Source organism: Myotis davidii, unplaced genomic scaffold (genome assembly GCF_000327345.1).
Source record: "Myotis davidii unplaced genomic scaffold, ASM32734v1 scaffold560, whole genome shotgun sequence".
In the NCBI taxonomy this organism is placed as follows: Eukaryota; Metazoa; Chordata; class Mammalia; order Chiroptera; family Vespertilionidae; genus Myotis; species Myotis davidii.
This window is the reverse complement of record NW_006294418.1, coordinates 3,324,679-3,339,844: the sequence shown is the minus strand read 5'-3', so window position 1 is coordinate 3,339,844 and position 15,166 is coordinate 3,324,679. Positions and strand designations below refer to the sequence as shown.

Below are 15,166 nucleotides of genomic sequence, written 5' to 3'. Positions count from 1 at the left end.
ATTGTATGGGAAGCATCTGGTTGATGTTTCTCACATCCAATCCACCTCTCTCTCTCTCTCTCTCTCTCTCTCTCTCTCTCTCTCTCTCTCTCATCAATAAATATGTAAAAAAATATTATGGTCAAGAATTTGGGGTAGTTTCTTTGTGAAAATAGTTAAGAAGCCAGTGGGAAAGGATCTTCCTATTACATTTTAATTTTTGTTTTTAAAATTACATGTTTAAATTAAACTTGCTTAATATTTAATTTTATGTATTAATAAAAAATAATGAATAGACTTTAATTTTTAGAGCAGTTTTAGGGTCACAGCAAAATTGAATGGAAAGTATGAAGGGTCACCCCTTCCCAACCTCCCTTACCATCAAATCCCCAGCAGTGGCACATTTGATGAACCATAATTGATGAACCAACATTGACACATCATGATCAACAAGTCTTAGTTTTAATTAGGGTACACTCTAATTTAAATTAGACCTTCTATGGCAGGAATGGGGAACCTTTTTCTGCCAAGGGCCATTAGGATATGTTTTAACATCATTCACAGGCCATACAAAATCATCAGCTTAAAAATTAGCCTGCTGTATTTGGGCAAACATTTAATTAACTCACCCTTAATGCCCTGGTAGGGCCAGAACAAATTATTTCATGGTTGGATGTTCCCCACCCCTGTCTATGGGTTTTGATAAATGTGCAATGAATGCCCTTCTAGTATCATGTAGAATAGCTTCCCTGCCCTAAATATCTCCTGTGATTTACCTATTCATCCCATCTGCCCACTCTCCCAAAGAACCCCTGGAAACTACTGGTGTTTTTATTATCTCCATAGCCTTGCTTGTTTTACAATGTCATGTAGTTGGAATCATACAGTAGGTAGCCTTTTCATATTGGCTTCTTTCACTTAGCAATATGCATTTAAATTTTTTTATAGCTTGATAGCTCATTTCATTTTAGTGCTGAATAATATTCCATCATATGGTGTACTACAGTTTGTTTATCCAGTTACTTTTTATTTTTTAAAAAATTATCTCTGTTGTTGAAAGTATTATACATGTCACCTTTCCCCCCCTATTGACTCACTTCTCCCCTCCTTCCCTCCCCCAGCCCCCAGGCCTTTCCTGCACTACTGTCTGTGTCCATGGGTTATGCAGATATACATATAAGCTTTTTGGTTAATCTCCTTTTTCTTCCCCTTCTGAGATTCGTCAGTCTGTCCCATGGTTCCATGTCCCTGGATCTATTTTGTTCATCAGTTTATTTTGTTTATTAGATTCCACAAATAAGTGAGATCATGTCTTTCTCTTATCTGTTGCTTTTTGAAGGACATGTTGGCTACTTCCAAGTTTTGGCAGTTCTGACCAAAACTGCTGTAAACCTTTGTGTGCAGGTTTTTGCGTGGACATATGTTTTCAAATTATTTCAATAAATACCAAGGAGCATGATTGCTGGATTGTATGGGAAGAGTATGATCAGTTTTAGTTTTGTGAAAAATTGCCAAACTGTCTTTCAAAGTGGCTGTACTATTTTGCAGTCCCACTGAAAAATGAGAGAGAGTTCCTGTGGCTTTACATCCTCTTCAGTACCGGTGTTTGGTGTTTGTCAGTGGGTTTTGTTTTTTGTTTTTTTGGTGTGTTTTTTTTGGATTTTAGTCATTCTAATAAGTGTGTAGTGGCATCTCATTGTTGTTTTAATTTACAATTCCCTAACAACATATGTTGTCCAGCATTTACATATGCTTATTTGTCATCTGTTTATCATCTTTGGTGAGATATCTGTTCAGACTTTTTGTTAATTTTTAAATTATGTTCTTTCTTCATTGTGGAGTTTTAAGAGTTCTTTTTATGCTTTGGATGAGTCCTCTATCATATATGTCTTTTGTAAATATTCTTCCCAGTGTGTGTATTGTCTTCTTATTTTCTTGACAATGCCTTTTAAAGTCCCCCCCCCCAAAAAAAAATTAAAAAGCAGAAGTTTTTACTTTTAATGAAATCAAAATTATCATTTTTTTTTTTCAGGATTGTACCTTTGGTGTTATATCTCAAAGTCATGGCCAAATCAAGGTCAGCTACATTGTCTTATATATTATCTTCTAGGTGTTTTATAGTTTTGCATTTTAAATTTAGGTCTATGACCCACTCTGAGTTTTTGTGTTTTTGTGTGAGGAGTATGAGGTCTATATCTAAATTCAGATTTTTGCATGTAGATGTCCATCACCATCTGTTAAAAAATCTGACCCTTTCTTTGTCAAAGATCAGTTGACTCTATTAGTATAGGTCTATCTCTGGCTCTCTCCTGTTCCTTCGATCTATTTGTTTGTTCTTTCTCCAGCACCACACTGTCTTATTACTGTGTAATTAACTTTTTAAACAATAATTAGTAAACTGCTCAAGTGCTTTTTTTTAAGATTTGTGAATCAAGTAATCTTACACCAATTTCTATTATTAAGTGTGAAATATGTCATGTTATTTTTAGAAATAGATACATTATTGGTGGTCATTTTAGTAAATTTTGTATATAATGGTAACTGTCACTATGGAAATAAATAAAATAATATTTCTACTTTAAAAAACTGGGGTTTTATACAGTAGCTTTTTTGTAAGTTCATGTTGATTACTTAATACCTTTTAAAGAATTTCACTTTTTCAAATATGAAATAATTATTTAAATATGACTATGAAAAGTATTAATCTTCTAAGGTAACATTGTCCAGTATGAGGAATCATTATAGCTATTGTTATATTTTTTAAAAAACTATTGCTTGTTTAGTGTTAAGACATAATTACTTGTTTGAAATTTTTTATGGTGGAAATCAGTGTATACAAACACTTTAGTTTATGAAGTGAATTGAGCTAGATTTTGGAAGATGCTTATACATACATGGCACTTTTTTTTTTTCTTAAAGCCTAATTCAGGAGAAAAAAATTTAAAGTAACATAAAGTAATATGTGGTAAGTACAGTGTAGATGGCAGTGCATTGAACCCATTAAAGTTATGATGACTGATAACTGGAAACTATTGCTAGCACTTTGCTGGTTTCTACTGATGGTATCTTTAAACTTTTGTGTGAGAAACAATAAATTTGCAATAAAAGTCTTCAGGTAAGCCCTGGCTGGTGTGACTCAGTTGGCTGAGTGTCAGCACCGAAGGGTCGTTGTTTCAATTCCTGGTCAGGACATATACCTGGGTTGCAAGTTTGATCCCCAGTCGGGGAGCATATGGAAGGCAGCCGATTGAGGTTTCTCTCTCAGATCGATATTTCTCCCTTCCTTTCTCTCTAACATCAATTAAAAAAAAGAAAAGAAAAAGTCTTTAGGTAATTGGAATGATTATCAGCCATGACCAACTGTTATGAGTATATTATTATTTCAATTTTATTCAGGTATAATTTACTTATAATAAGTTGTACCCATTTTAGTGAACAATGTGATGAACGTTGACAAAAACATACAGCTGTGTAACTGTGACCACTGTTATGATTCTGAGCATTTCTGTCACCCGGCAAGTTCCCTTGTGCCCACTTGACATCAACCTCTCCCCCACCCCCACCCCCATCTCAGGTCTCAGGCACTTGATCTGCTTTCTATATTGTTAATTGGTTTGTATTTTCTAGAATTCTTAGTAGTGTGTTTTGCTAAATGCAGAAGGTATGGTATTAAAAATGGATGGTAAATTGATATTTTGTAAAGTAAACAATATGTTTTATTGTAGTAAAATTTTTGAGATGCTCAAATAAAGTTCAGTTGGGATCATGCACCATTTTTGGTTTTAAGATTTCCTGCCTTGTCTCCTCTCTGTAATAACGTACATCAGTATCGTATGGAACTTAATATATAGATTAACTCATGACACATTATGTTGTAAAGCAAATTATCCTTTACCCTTTTGTAGTTAAACTGTTATATCCTTGTTTGCTTTTAAAAGTTGATAAACAATTTGAGAAATAAAAGTCTACAGATCCAATCCCATTAGAATTTAATTTCTTCCTCATTTCATAGTTATCACTCAAAAGACAATTTAACCTTGCTCTGTGAAGGCTATGTGCCTTGTCCTATGCCCTCCTGCTCAGACCTTTGGGGATGGGACAGTGAGGGTGGATAAAATAGCTCTTCATACCTTTCTGTTCTTTGTGGCTCCTCTTACTCACACATGATCTATTCTAAATGCATGCTGAAATGTAGTGGTTGTTATCATAGAGAAAATAGCTCCACCAAGATGAGCTCTTTGAATTCTTTTTTTAAAAAAACACATTTTATTGATTTTTTACAGAGAAGAAAGGAGAGAGATAGAGAGTCAGAAACATCGATGAGAGAGAAACATCAATCAGCTGCCTCCTGCACACCTCCTACTGGGGATGTGCCCGCAACCAACGTACATGCCCTTGACCGGAATCGAACCTGGGACCTTTCAGTCCGCAGGCTGACACTCTATCCACTGAGCCAAACCGGTTTCGGCTCTTTGAATTCTTTTATGACTTTTAATCAAGTGGACTGAACTTTGGTTCCTTTATATAGGAAAGAGTTAGGAATTCTTTGCATGTTATAATGAGTGGAGTTTTCTGCCTTTTTCCCAGAAAAGTTCTGTTTATGGAATTTGTGCTGCTTCATTTATTAGTCTCTCTCTCTCTCTCTCTCTCTCTCTCTCTCTCTCTCTCTCTCTCTCGGAGAGAGAAGAGAGATAGAAACATCAATAATGAGAGAGAGTTGTTGATTGGCTGCCTCATGCACATCCCCGACTGGGGATCAAGCCTGCAACCTGGGCATGTGTCCTGACCAGGAATCAAACATGGCCTCCTGGTTCATAGCTCGATGCTCAACCTTTCCTAAGAAAGGGTGTGTGAGAAAGAAAAAAATATATTTACTCAGTTTTCTCACTTGATTGATATGTTGCCTGAATAATTAAATTTTAAATTGAAAATCACTGTCTTTCAGAATTTTTGAATTAGCATTGTCTTCCTGCTCACAGTTGTAAAGTCTAAAGTCTTTTGATTCAGTTTCTAATATTCATGGTGGTTTGGACGCCATTGATTTAACTGTATAGGAAACATAAGTAGAAGTGGAACGTCTGGGTGGGAGGGTATCATATTTTTAAAACTTTCAAAGTGGGGAAGATGAAAAAGGGATTCAAGAGAGAGGGTCGAACAGAGCCAGCTGATAGCAGTGTCCACTGTGTTTAGAGAATGAGGACATCCATGTGAGGAGAGTGTGGGATGCAGTTGGAACATAGCAGATTGAGGCTCTGTAATGGGTGCTTCTGGCCTGGAGCTTTGAATCTCTTTTGTAGGCACTTTTTCATCCAGCTGTCACCAGTTATATGAAGCCTTCCTTGATTTATGTTAGGCAAAATGGTTGAGCTCTGGTTTATTCTCTCTTCGTACTTTGTGTGTTGCATACACATCCATGTATTCACACATGCATTCACGTGCGCACACACCTCTTTAATTGTCTATGTGCCTATCACCCCCACCCCCATTAGAATAGATCTTCTCATATGGGAGTGACACATTAGGTCTGTGTTAAAGCACAACAGGTCAGTTCTTAACATTTACGGTGGTTGGGATGCCATTGAAGCCTGGAGGATGGGCAGAAAGAAGAAGGAATTAACGGAAGAGAGAAGAGAAGGTTATTGCAGCATCCGCATTTGGAGAAATCAGCCTCAGATGTAACACTCTGCCAAGAGCGGGAGGGATATTACTTTCAAATAATTGTATTTTCATCATCCCCGTGGGTCTAATCATTCTTAACTATGAAAACGCTCTTATTTTAATATATTGTTGTATGCATTTTGTTCTAATTTCTCCTTCCCCCCATTTGATTCCTTTGAGAATAGTCTGAAACAATTTTTTAAAGACCAGTGATGTTTTGGTTTCATAACTAATGGTTCATATTAATGATGATCTGAAATATCTTAATTCCATTTGTTTAAAGAAAAACACTAAAATAGGGAATTTTGAATAAAAATAATTGATAACTTTCTTTTATTATCATTTATAGGCATTTCTTTATTCTGAGCAAATACATCCCCTAAGAATGTTAACTTTGATATTGCCAGAAAGATATTCTTTCCCAAGTAGATGAAGTTTGAAATATTATTAGAACTCTCCTACTTCACTGTTATGAAGCACAACTAGTTCCTCCACAAAACTGTAGTATTAAAAATAAAGTATTTTCATTAAGATGACTGGATCATTCAGAAAAAGTCAAGAATTGGTTAAATGTTGTTTGTGTGGTTTTTGATTGATTGCTCAAAAGCCAGGCAATATATATTTTATTTAAAAATGTGCACCATATTACAAAGTTCTGAATAACATAGCACTGATGAATATTAACTTTTCAAGACACTTTTTGATTGGCTAGTGCTCTACCAGAACAAGAGACTACTGTATTTTGGAAATTTCATAATGTTAATTACAGTTTATTGAGCAATTACTATATGCTTGCCCTGGCCCAAGTATTTTAAAACACCCTTGATGAGGTGGTCTTGTTTATCATCAGATGAGGAAATTGAAGCACAAGTCAAATTTCTTGCCCAAGACCATGCAGGTAGCAAGTGGCGGCACGGGGGATGTTTGCCTCTGGATTTTAGTAAGCACACTTCTTTCCAAGTATTATGGGAAAGATTTAAGGACTATGAATCCTGCAAATGGCATCATATGTAAATGGAATATATACCTCCCCGGTCATCAGATGACTGTTTTGTTTGCTAATTTCCCACCATGGATCATTTCTCAAAAATTTTCTGGATCTTCTAGAATTGTATACCCAGCTCTAGCTGCAGTCTTTCATGAATGAAAAAGGATCGACTGACATAAAGTTATTATTTAATTTAATTTTTCTTTTAAATTTCTTATTTAGAAATTAACAGTGTTTTCTTTGAAAAACTTCCTGTACTCATTCAGACGACATTGGTATCCATGTTTAACATGTGTGATTGATAGATACGATTTTATATTACTTTTTATACCCTGACACCCAAGTATTTTAAAACACCCTTGATGAGGTGGTTCTCAACCTGTGGGTCGCGACCCTTTTGGCGGTCGAACGACCCTTTCACAGGGGTCACCTAAGACCATCCTGCATATCAGATATTTACATTACGATTCATAACAGTAGCAACATGACAGTTATGAAGTAGCAACGAAAAGAATTTTATGGCTGGGTCACAACATGAAGAACTGTATTTAAAGGGCCAGAAGGTTTAGAACCACTGATTTAAAGCCCTAAGTGGTATTTTTAAGGAAAAGTCACACCATGTTTCTTCCTGAACATTCAACTGTCTGGTATTCTATCAGATGTTTTGCAAGGCTTCAGCAAGCCCTTACCCTGGATGTCTTCAAGAGGCGATGCAGTGGGCAGAGCACTGCTGCGGAGACACCTGTAGAGATCAGCACACCTGCCCTCAAGCAAAAGGCAGTAATTAGTTGCTCATATTCCCTTGCAAGCTTCCCCAGTGTGGCTGCACATGAAACACAAAGATCACAGCGATGCTGTCAAGAGCTGCGCTCTGTCGGAGTTGTTTACGCCCATTCAATTTTTAATGTTCCTGTAAGACATTTTGATGGGAACCCTGAGCCTATGGGGATTTGCATGCTTGATCAAACCTGTGATGATTTAAATATAGAAATAAAGAGAAACCTTTGGATTACATTGACTGTTAACTTTTAGGACAGCGTTAGTGGGAAACAGTAACATGACACTCAGGGCAAAGTTGTGTTTGATCAACCTTCACAACTTCTTTGTTTCTTGACAGCAGGTATAGTTTCAGTACATTTAAACACGTTCTTTACTGTGTGTAGATCCAAGTGCATGTGGGTATCTGGATGGCATGGTCTGAATATTTTAAAAGATGATTTTATACCAACTACTTTTCATTGAAATTGAACGACTCTTAATTATCAACCTTTCAGTCCTTCCATACTGTCATATACAGTTTATATTATTAAAGGCTGAGATCCATTTTAGTGAAATACAGTAGTGGATGTGAAGTGGATATATTGGGGCCAAAGGCATCTATTACACAAGTACTTAGAGGTCTTTTAGGCCCTTATTTTAGTTTAAACACTATCTGTGTCCTAGATACTATGTGGATAGAGCAGTGATGGCGAACCTATGACACGCGTGTCAGAGGTGACACACGAACTCATTTTTTTGGTTGATTTTTCTTTGTTAAATGGCATTTAAATATATAAAATAAATATCAAAAATATAAATCTTTGTTTTACTATGGTTGCAAATATCAAAAAATTTCTGTATGTGACACGGCACCAGAGTTAAGTTAGGGTTTTTCAAAATGCTGACACGCCGAGCTCAAAAGGTTCGCCATCACTGGGATAGAAGGTAGTGTTTTACCAGGTGACCTTGCAAGTAGTTTTTAACTCTGAGATTTAGTTCTTTTATTATATTTGTATAAGTCATTAATAAACAGCCTTGCAAAAGATATATTACTGATTCTTAAATCTATTCAGTTTGAAAAAATGTTATAATTTCTAATATTGCAAATTCAGTTCACATTTATTCTGAGAAAAAAACAACCCTAGCATCTCATCAGTTAAGCATTGTATGGCGGATATCCGTACTTCTTAAATTGGTTCTTAGAAACAAATGGGCATTGTGGAGCTGTCAGATTATAGTACAACTAAAGAAGATATTATTCAGCATTGGACTCTCATTGGCAGAGCTGGCAGCTTGAGGTGCTAGTGAATTCAGTCAGTCCACCGTGCCTCACATTTTCCTTCATTAATGCATAGGTAGAACCTTCCAGTGGGTTTCTGAGCAGTTATTCATGAGTCCTTCAGCGAAAAATGAAATGAATAATATGAAAGTTAAAAAGCTTACCTCTAGATTTTATGTTTGCCTGCCTTTCTTGGCTGTACGTCTGAATGTGGATGGAGCTGGATTGCTCCACTTGTGAGCTGATGATAGTGATGGTGATAGTGATGGTAGGTAGTATCAACAAAGTACTCGCATGTTATATGTGGAACACTGCCTAGCTTATGCCTCATTGACTTTCGGGAATTTCACAAGTCATTCCTAAGAACTGATCTGTCTATAGTGGCCTTCTGAATTCCTAATAATTTCTTTACATGCTGCATAAAATATTTGGCACTCTGCTTCTTACATAAATGCTCATGTACCCTAGGTCAGTATGTTCTTTATTTTTTTGTCCTTGGTGCCTAACTCAATGTGATCAGTCAGTGTTGGTTGGATTAGTACATGGTTGAAAATACTGTGCAATGCGTGTGAATAGCCCATGGAACACTAGTAGAGAATGGATCGTAACACTTTTAGTAATAAAAATGACTTTTTCCCCTTGTCCCTCCTCCCCCCAACCCTAGGTTGATTGTTTTTTCCCAAGAATAAGTATGTAAGAGCACTGGCCAGGTAACTCAGTTGATTAGAGCATCTTCCAGATACACCAAGGTTGTGAGTTTGATAACCGGTCGGGCACATACCACGCCCAACCAATGAATGCATAAATAGGTGGAACAATAGATCTCTCTCTCGCTCTCTCTCTCTCTCTCTCTCCTCCTCTCTCTTTCTCTCTCTCTATTCTCTCCCCCTTTCTCTCCCCTTTCTCTCTCTAAAAATCAATAAAAAAGAATAAATAACTATGATTTGATTTTAACTTTACCTTTTCACTGTTAGTGCATCAAAAATATTCTGTGACAAAACACATTTTTACTATAGTAAAGTTAAATTCTTCTTACTCTAAGTCACGATCTGGACCCATTTAGCTTACTTAGGTTTGTTTTCCACATTTTCTCTAACCCTGTTTCTCCCTGCCGCAAGACAGACTTTTCACCCCATTTCAGGATAAGCCATACTTCCTTCTGGCATCATGCCTTGGTCTCTGAGCTCCAATTTTATGAACTTTTGAGTTACTTCTGTTTTTGACTCATCAGTTTAGAACTAAATCATATGCGTCCCTATGTTTTGCAAAATGTGTGTCTCCATCTAGCCTCACTACTTTATTTTAAATTTAAAAAATTTAATCCTTTTCTTTCTGATGTATGGCAGAATGCTATGTACCTTGTAGTCACTCAGGAAAACTGTACATGCTAGTTAACCTCTAGCTCTATAGTAGGAAAGTAAGCTTTCTCTCAAAGAAAGTGAGAAAGACAGACAGAGACAGATAGGAGGGAAGGAAAGAGGGAGGGAAGTCGGGAGGAAAGAGGAAGGAAGTAAGAAGGAAGGGAGGAGAAGATGGAGGAAGGGGGAGGAAGGGAGATACAGAGGGACAGAGGGAGGGCAGACCAGGAATCATATTTTGTGGAATAGGTAAAGAGCATTGATTTTGGAATTTGAAAACTTGAGTTTAAATTCTGATTCTGTGTACTGGCTTTTAAATCTTGGGTAAGTTCCATAATTTGGGGGTATAAATAATACTAATACCTACTCGGTAAACTCGTTATTAAATTATATAATGTATGTAAAGTCCTTATTACCACATTCTCTGGTACATAATACATGTGTAACAAAGGTTAGCTAACTTGAATATTTTCCTGTGAGGAAAGTGAAATTTAGAGAGCTGAACAGAAGCCATCCAGCCAGTACATTGTGGAAGGAGGGTTAATAACCCAGTTTTATATTTTGTTTTGTTTTTCCATTAGAATGGGGTACCAAGCAAAGTGCTGGCCTTGAACACCTCCTGGGTGCTCAGTGAAGCAAGGCCATAGGGGTGTGTGGTTTTGCCCTGTGATGGGACAAAACAGTTGTTGTAGCCTTGAAGTATTTTATCATTTTGCCCGTTCTAATTATTTGTGTTTATTGTTAGCATTTCTCTATTCCGTTTCAAGTAATGTCTTGAATATCTTCTTCAATCGCTCGGGAGGATTTTATGTGAGTAGTTGGCAGGAGCAACTATTTAGCAATAGGTGACTTGGAGTATAAAGTAGACAAAGAAATATATCTTTTTTTTTAAAGCAAACATTTTAGCAATTTCCTGTACTTTTAGAGTTCTGATTATGGTTTGTTCTCTTTTCTGAGATGTTGTTGGAAACCATATGTGTGTGTCTTAGGGCACCAGTTTTTGGTTAGAACAGATAATACTAGTGTGCACCCAGGGGTACATGAGTGGAAATACAATGGACTTATTGGTAAAAAGAGTTATTTCTTCCATTATATGATTCAGTTGATAAATACTACATACAAACTAAGGCATGAAAATCATTTGCTGGATAAGAGTGGGCAAAATACCACATAATTTCATTAACCTTTAAGCAGTGAAATTATAAATCCCTTCGCAAATGATTAAGGTTATCATTGCCTATCACCCCCTTTTGATACCTACAGACTGTTAATTCTTCTCTGTCCTGCTGAGTCTTATTAAAACTTCTGACTGATGTTCTTTTATTAAAAGGTTTAGAATTTACCAATTTAAAACACTTGCTTCACACTATCACCTCTAATTTAACTGGGCCATTAAACACAGTATTTTGCAAAGGGAAAAAGGCAATAGCTTTTCCTTAAAAAAATTAATAAATTGAAATGAATTTTAAACTCTGCTTAGAGGTGAGCCACTATTCTATACTACTAAGTCTTTTGATAGTTGATTTGTTCCTTTAGTATGCAAATTTCAGATTTACAAAGATCTACTGCTTTTATTTAAGAAATATGCCTGGAGGCTAGATTGGTAAGCTTTAGGGAGATATCCAGTTTGGTGTGAAATAGATAGTTGTTAAAGGATCACATGAGTTGGGTCCCAGAAGAAGAAGAGTAGAGCTGAGACAGATGAGAAAAACTGACTCCATTTCATTTCATGTGGCTAAAAACACCACTACGTTAAAAATGAAGACAATGAATGATGGCAACACAAAGGAAATGAGTGCGAATAAACCATATTTGGGGTGCAGATTTTGTGAAAAGTTCTGACTTGTGAGAAGTTTAAAGGAAAGGGCTCACTATGTTATTGAGCAGAGAAGCGTGGCTCATCATTCTGGAAAGCCAGCCTCTTGAGAGCTCTACAGCTTTTGGAGGGAATACTCTTCCAGGAAGGAGTGAGTCACTCCCCTGTCCCGTCAGCACCAACACTTCTGGCCAATGAGGTGAAAGATGTCATAGAACATCCTCTGGTTTAAAATAAAGCACTCAAGGTGGCTCTCTTAGGTTGGAGACTATAGGTAATCTGGTTTGCAGGTGGTAAGCAAATAATGTAATAATGTCTAGCTTTGTGGAAGCTTTATATCACTGATCTTTTGGGATCTCTGACTTCCAAACAGTTTTTCTCCTTTAATAATTTAAAAAAGATGAAATATATTTCCTTATTAATAGCTTTTAGAGTCCTCTAATTTTTTTTAAAGGTACTTCTGTCTGTCTTTTTTGGATGTTTTAAGCACGTAGACACTTAGAGAGAGAATATCCAAACAGCATCATCCAGCAATGGAAATGGCCTCTGTGTGTGCCTGTTGTGTATCTCTGTTGGCGGACAGTGAGGTACAGAGGGCAAGGGTGGAGGTGGAAGTCCCTAACCCCTTTACCATCAAGGACTCCACTCCCTCTATGCAGGCATATATGTATGAGTAAATATATTTATATACCTTTTCCTATTTAGGATCAATTTATTTTTATTCTTTAAGATTTTTTAAAACTTTTGACTAGTTGCTTTGTTCACTTGGTTCAAATTTAAAAAGTTCAAGGGCTTTGAAATTTCTCTTGTATATATCCTAGAACCTTAATACTTTTTAAATATACATGTAACCAGTGTCATCTTTTTGTGTGTTTCTTTCTAGAGATATGTAAACATATGAAATTAATCTATTTCTTTTTGCTCATGTATTGATTTATTTATTTACCTTGTAAGCATTGTATTTTAGAGTTTCTTAAAAATGCTAAATTACATTAAAAATATAGGATATATATGTGTGTGTATATATATATATGTTCGTGTGTATATATATATGTATATATATACACACACAAACACACGAGCATATATCCTTATTCAGATATTTCTGTAATTTTTTTTGAAACATTACAGTTAATTCAAGAACTAATATCCTACTTGCCCCTGCTACTTTGTGAAGAATTACCTGCAAGTCTCCGGAAGGTTCCCTGGTTCTGAATCAGGCCTGACTTGCCCCTGTGGCCTCTGTGCGCCATGTTTCAAGACCCGTGCAGTTTTCGTGCTCACCCAGCAATGTTTGCTTGCTCTTGAGGAATTCTCATTTGGACCTGCTGGGCTCAGAGCACATTCCTTTGTGTCGTCTTTCATTATTTCATCCTTGTACTCTACCCACTTTTGCTTCAAAATTTCCATTTACTGTGAGCTCATATTTGTATTCATACTTGGTTTTATGTAGTTTGATGTTTTCTGATCTTAGTTGAGATCTAAGTTCAAGAATACTGGGAACCATCTAAGGCTGTTTTGTTCTTTAAAATTTTACTTTTATTGAGTCGGTAAATGGTAGTGATTGAGAGTATGAGATCTAGAGCTAGGTTGCCTGGGTGTGAGGCCTAAGCAGGTGACTTTAGGCAAGTTATGTAATTTCTTTCTGCCTTAGGTTTCTGAACTTTATTAAGTGGGAAGTAACAATATTATCTACTTCAGAGATGTGATGATTAAGTTATGTTATATAGTTGCATAGCACATATAAAATGTTAGCTATTTGTATTTCTGTGATATACTTGTGATTAAATTTGATTTTTATAGGATACAATTTAGTATTTTTCACATTATAATTTTGAGATTTAGGGAACCTTATAAGTCTTGATTCCAGGACCAAATGTGAGGGTGACTTGAGAGAGAAAAAAACAACAATTCTCTTTTTTTCCTTTCCTTGTTAGTTGAGTGTAGTGTATATATATTTTTTCATGTTGTTCCTTTTTTTTTGTGAGTAGAGCAGCACTGTTCAATAGAATTATCATGCAGTAATTTTACATTTTCTAGTGGCCACATTAATCAAGAAAAAGATATATGTTTAATTAATTTTGCTTATATTTTTTACTTAACTCAATATATCAAAATTATTATCTTTTCAATAAGTAATTGATATAAAATTATTAAGGTATTTTACAGTCATATTTTTGTGTTGTCTTTAAAATCTATTGTGTATATTATATTTACAGCGCATCTTAATTTGGACTAGTCACATTGCAAGTGCCCAGTAAGCTCATGTGACTAGTGGCCATAGTCTTAGACTGCACAGCTATAGGGTATAAATGACATTATATATATATATATTTCACAGAGGGGGGTAAGAGATAGAAACATCAACGATGAGAGAGAATCATTGATCGGCTGCCTCCAGCACACCCCACACAGAAGAGTGAGCTTGCAACCAGGGCCTGTTCCCTGACGGGAAATCGAACCATGACCTTCTGGTTCCTAGGTCAACGCTCAACCTCTGAGCCACACCACTGGGCAGGGTATAAATTTGTCCTTTTTAAGTTAGGGAGTTTTTTATTTTATTTTACAATAATTGATAAAGCTAGATGCACCTCATAGGTAGATAGAAATTACAAGTTTGTAGTGTGAAAAGAGAGGTAAGGAAAAGGTTTGGATTTGGGAATGACCAATGAATATATACATGGTAATTGAAATCTTGAAGTCAGGGGCAGAATGAAATCATAATATCCCTACGGATAAACCCTAGGGAATTCCTAGAAAGGAAGCCAGGGTAAAATAGTGAAAACCCATAGGCCAGAGGAGAGTTGTAAGGTGGTCATTCCCTGAAAAGCAATGAAAAAGAGTTTCAAAAAGGCTGGCAGGTAGGAGTGCCAAATGCACAGTCTAGCTGTGTGAGGAATGAAAATAGTCAATTATTCGGTTATTGCCAACCTTAGCAATGACCGTTTCAGTAGAGTGATGACCAAGGAAGCCAAATTGTGGTAGTTTGAACATTGAACAAAAATTGAACTGAAGACAGTGACACTATATTATTGTTTTATGAAACTTAACACATTTCGTACCGCTCAGGAGTTTTCTCGTGTTTCGCGCACCATCTGTTAAGGCCCGCTCACGAGTGTTCTCGTTTTTCACGCCCATGGAAAAAGGAGCGAATCTAGATACTTATGTAAATGTTGTTTGGTCCCTCTTCATAGAGGAAAATGTTTTACGCAGTACCATACGTTAAAAAAGTACTAGGAACTTTAATTATTTAATTGTTTTTGTAAATAAAAATGTTATAATTATTGAAAAACAACACCTAAAGTGCATTATGGCCAAAACTGGTTTGA

The 15,166-nt window shown here is 36.1% G+C and overlaps 1 protein-coding gene across 3 annotated transcripts in view; it reads left to right on the top strand.

Moving 5' to 3' along the window:
• The window catches only part of GTDC1 (glycosyltransferase like domain containing 1), a 315,221-nt gene that overhangs the window by 1,030 nt on the left and 299,025 nt on the right, over positions 1-15,166 (top strand). For 2 of the 3 annotated variants that reach the window (XM_015567144.1, XM_015567143.1), the window contains exon 1: positions 2,014-2,056. The exons of the other annotated variant lie outside the window; for it this stretch is intronic. The gene's annotated coding sequence lies outside the window, so the exon portion shown is untranslated. Of the gene's footprint in view, positions 1-2,013; positions 2,057-15,166 lie in introns of those variants that run through there. 3 annotated transcript variants of the gene reach the window in all.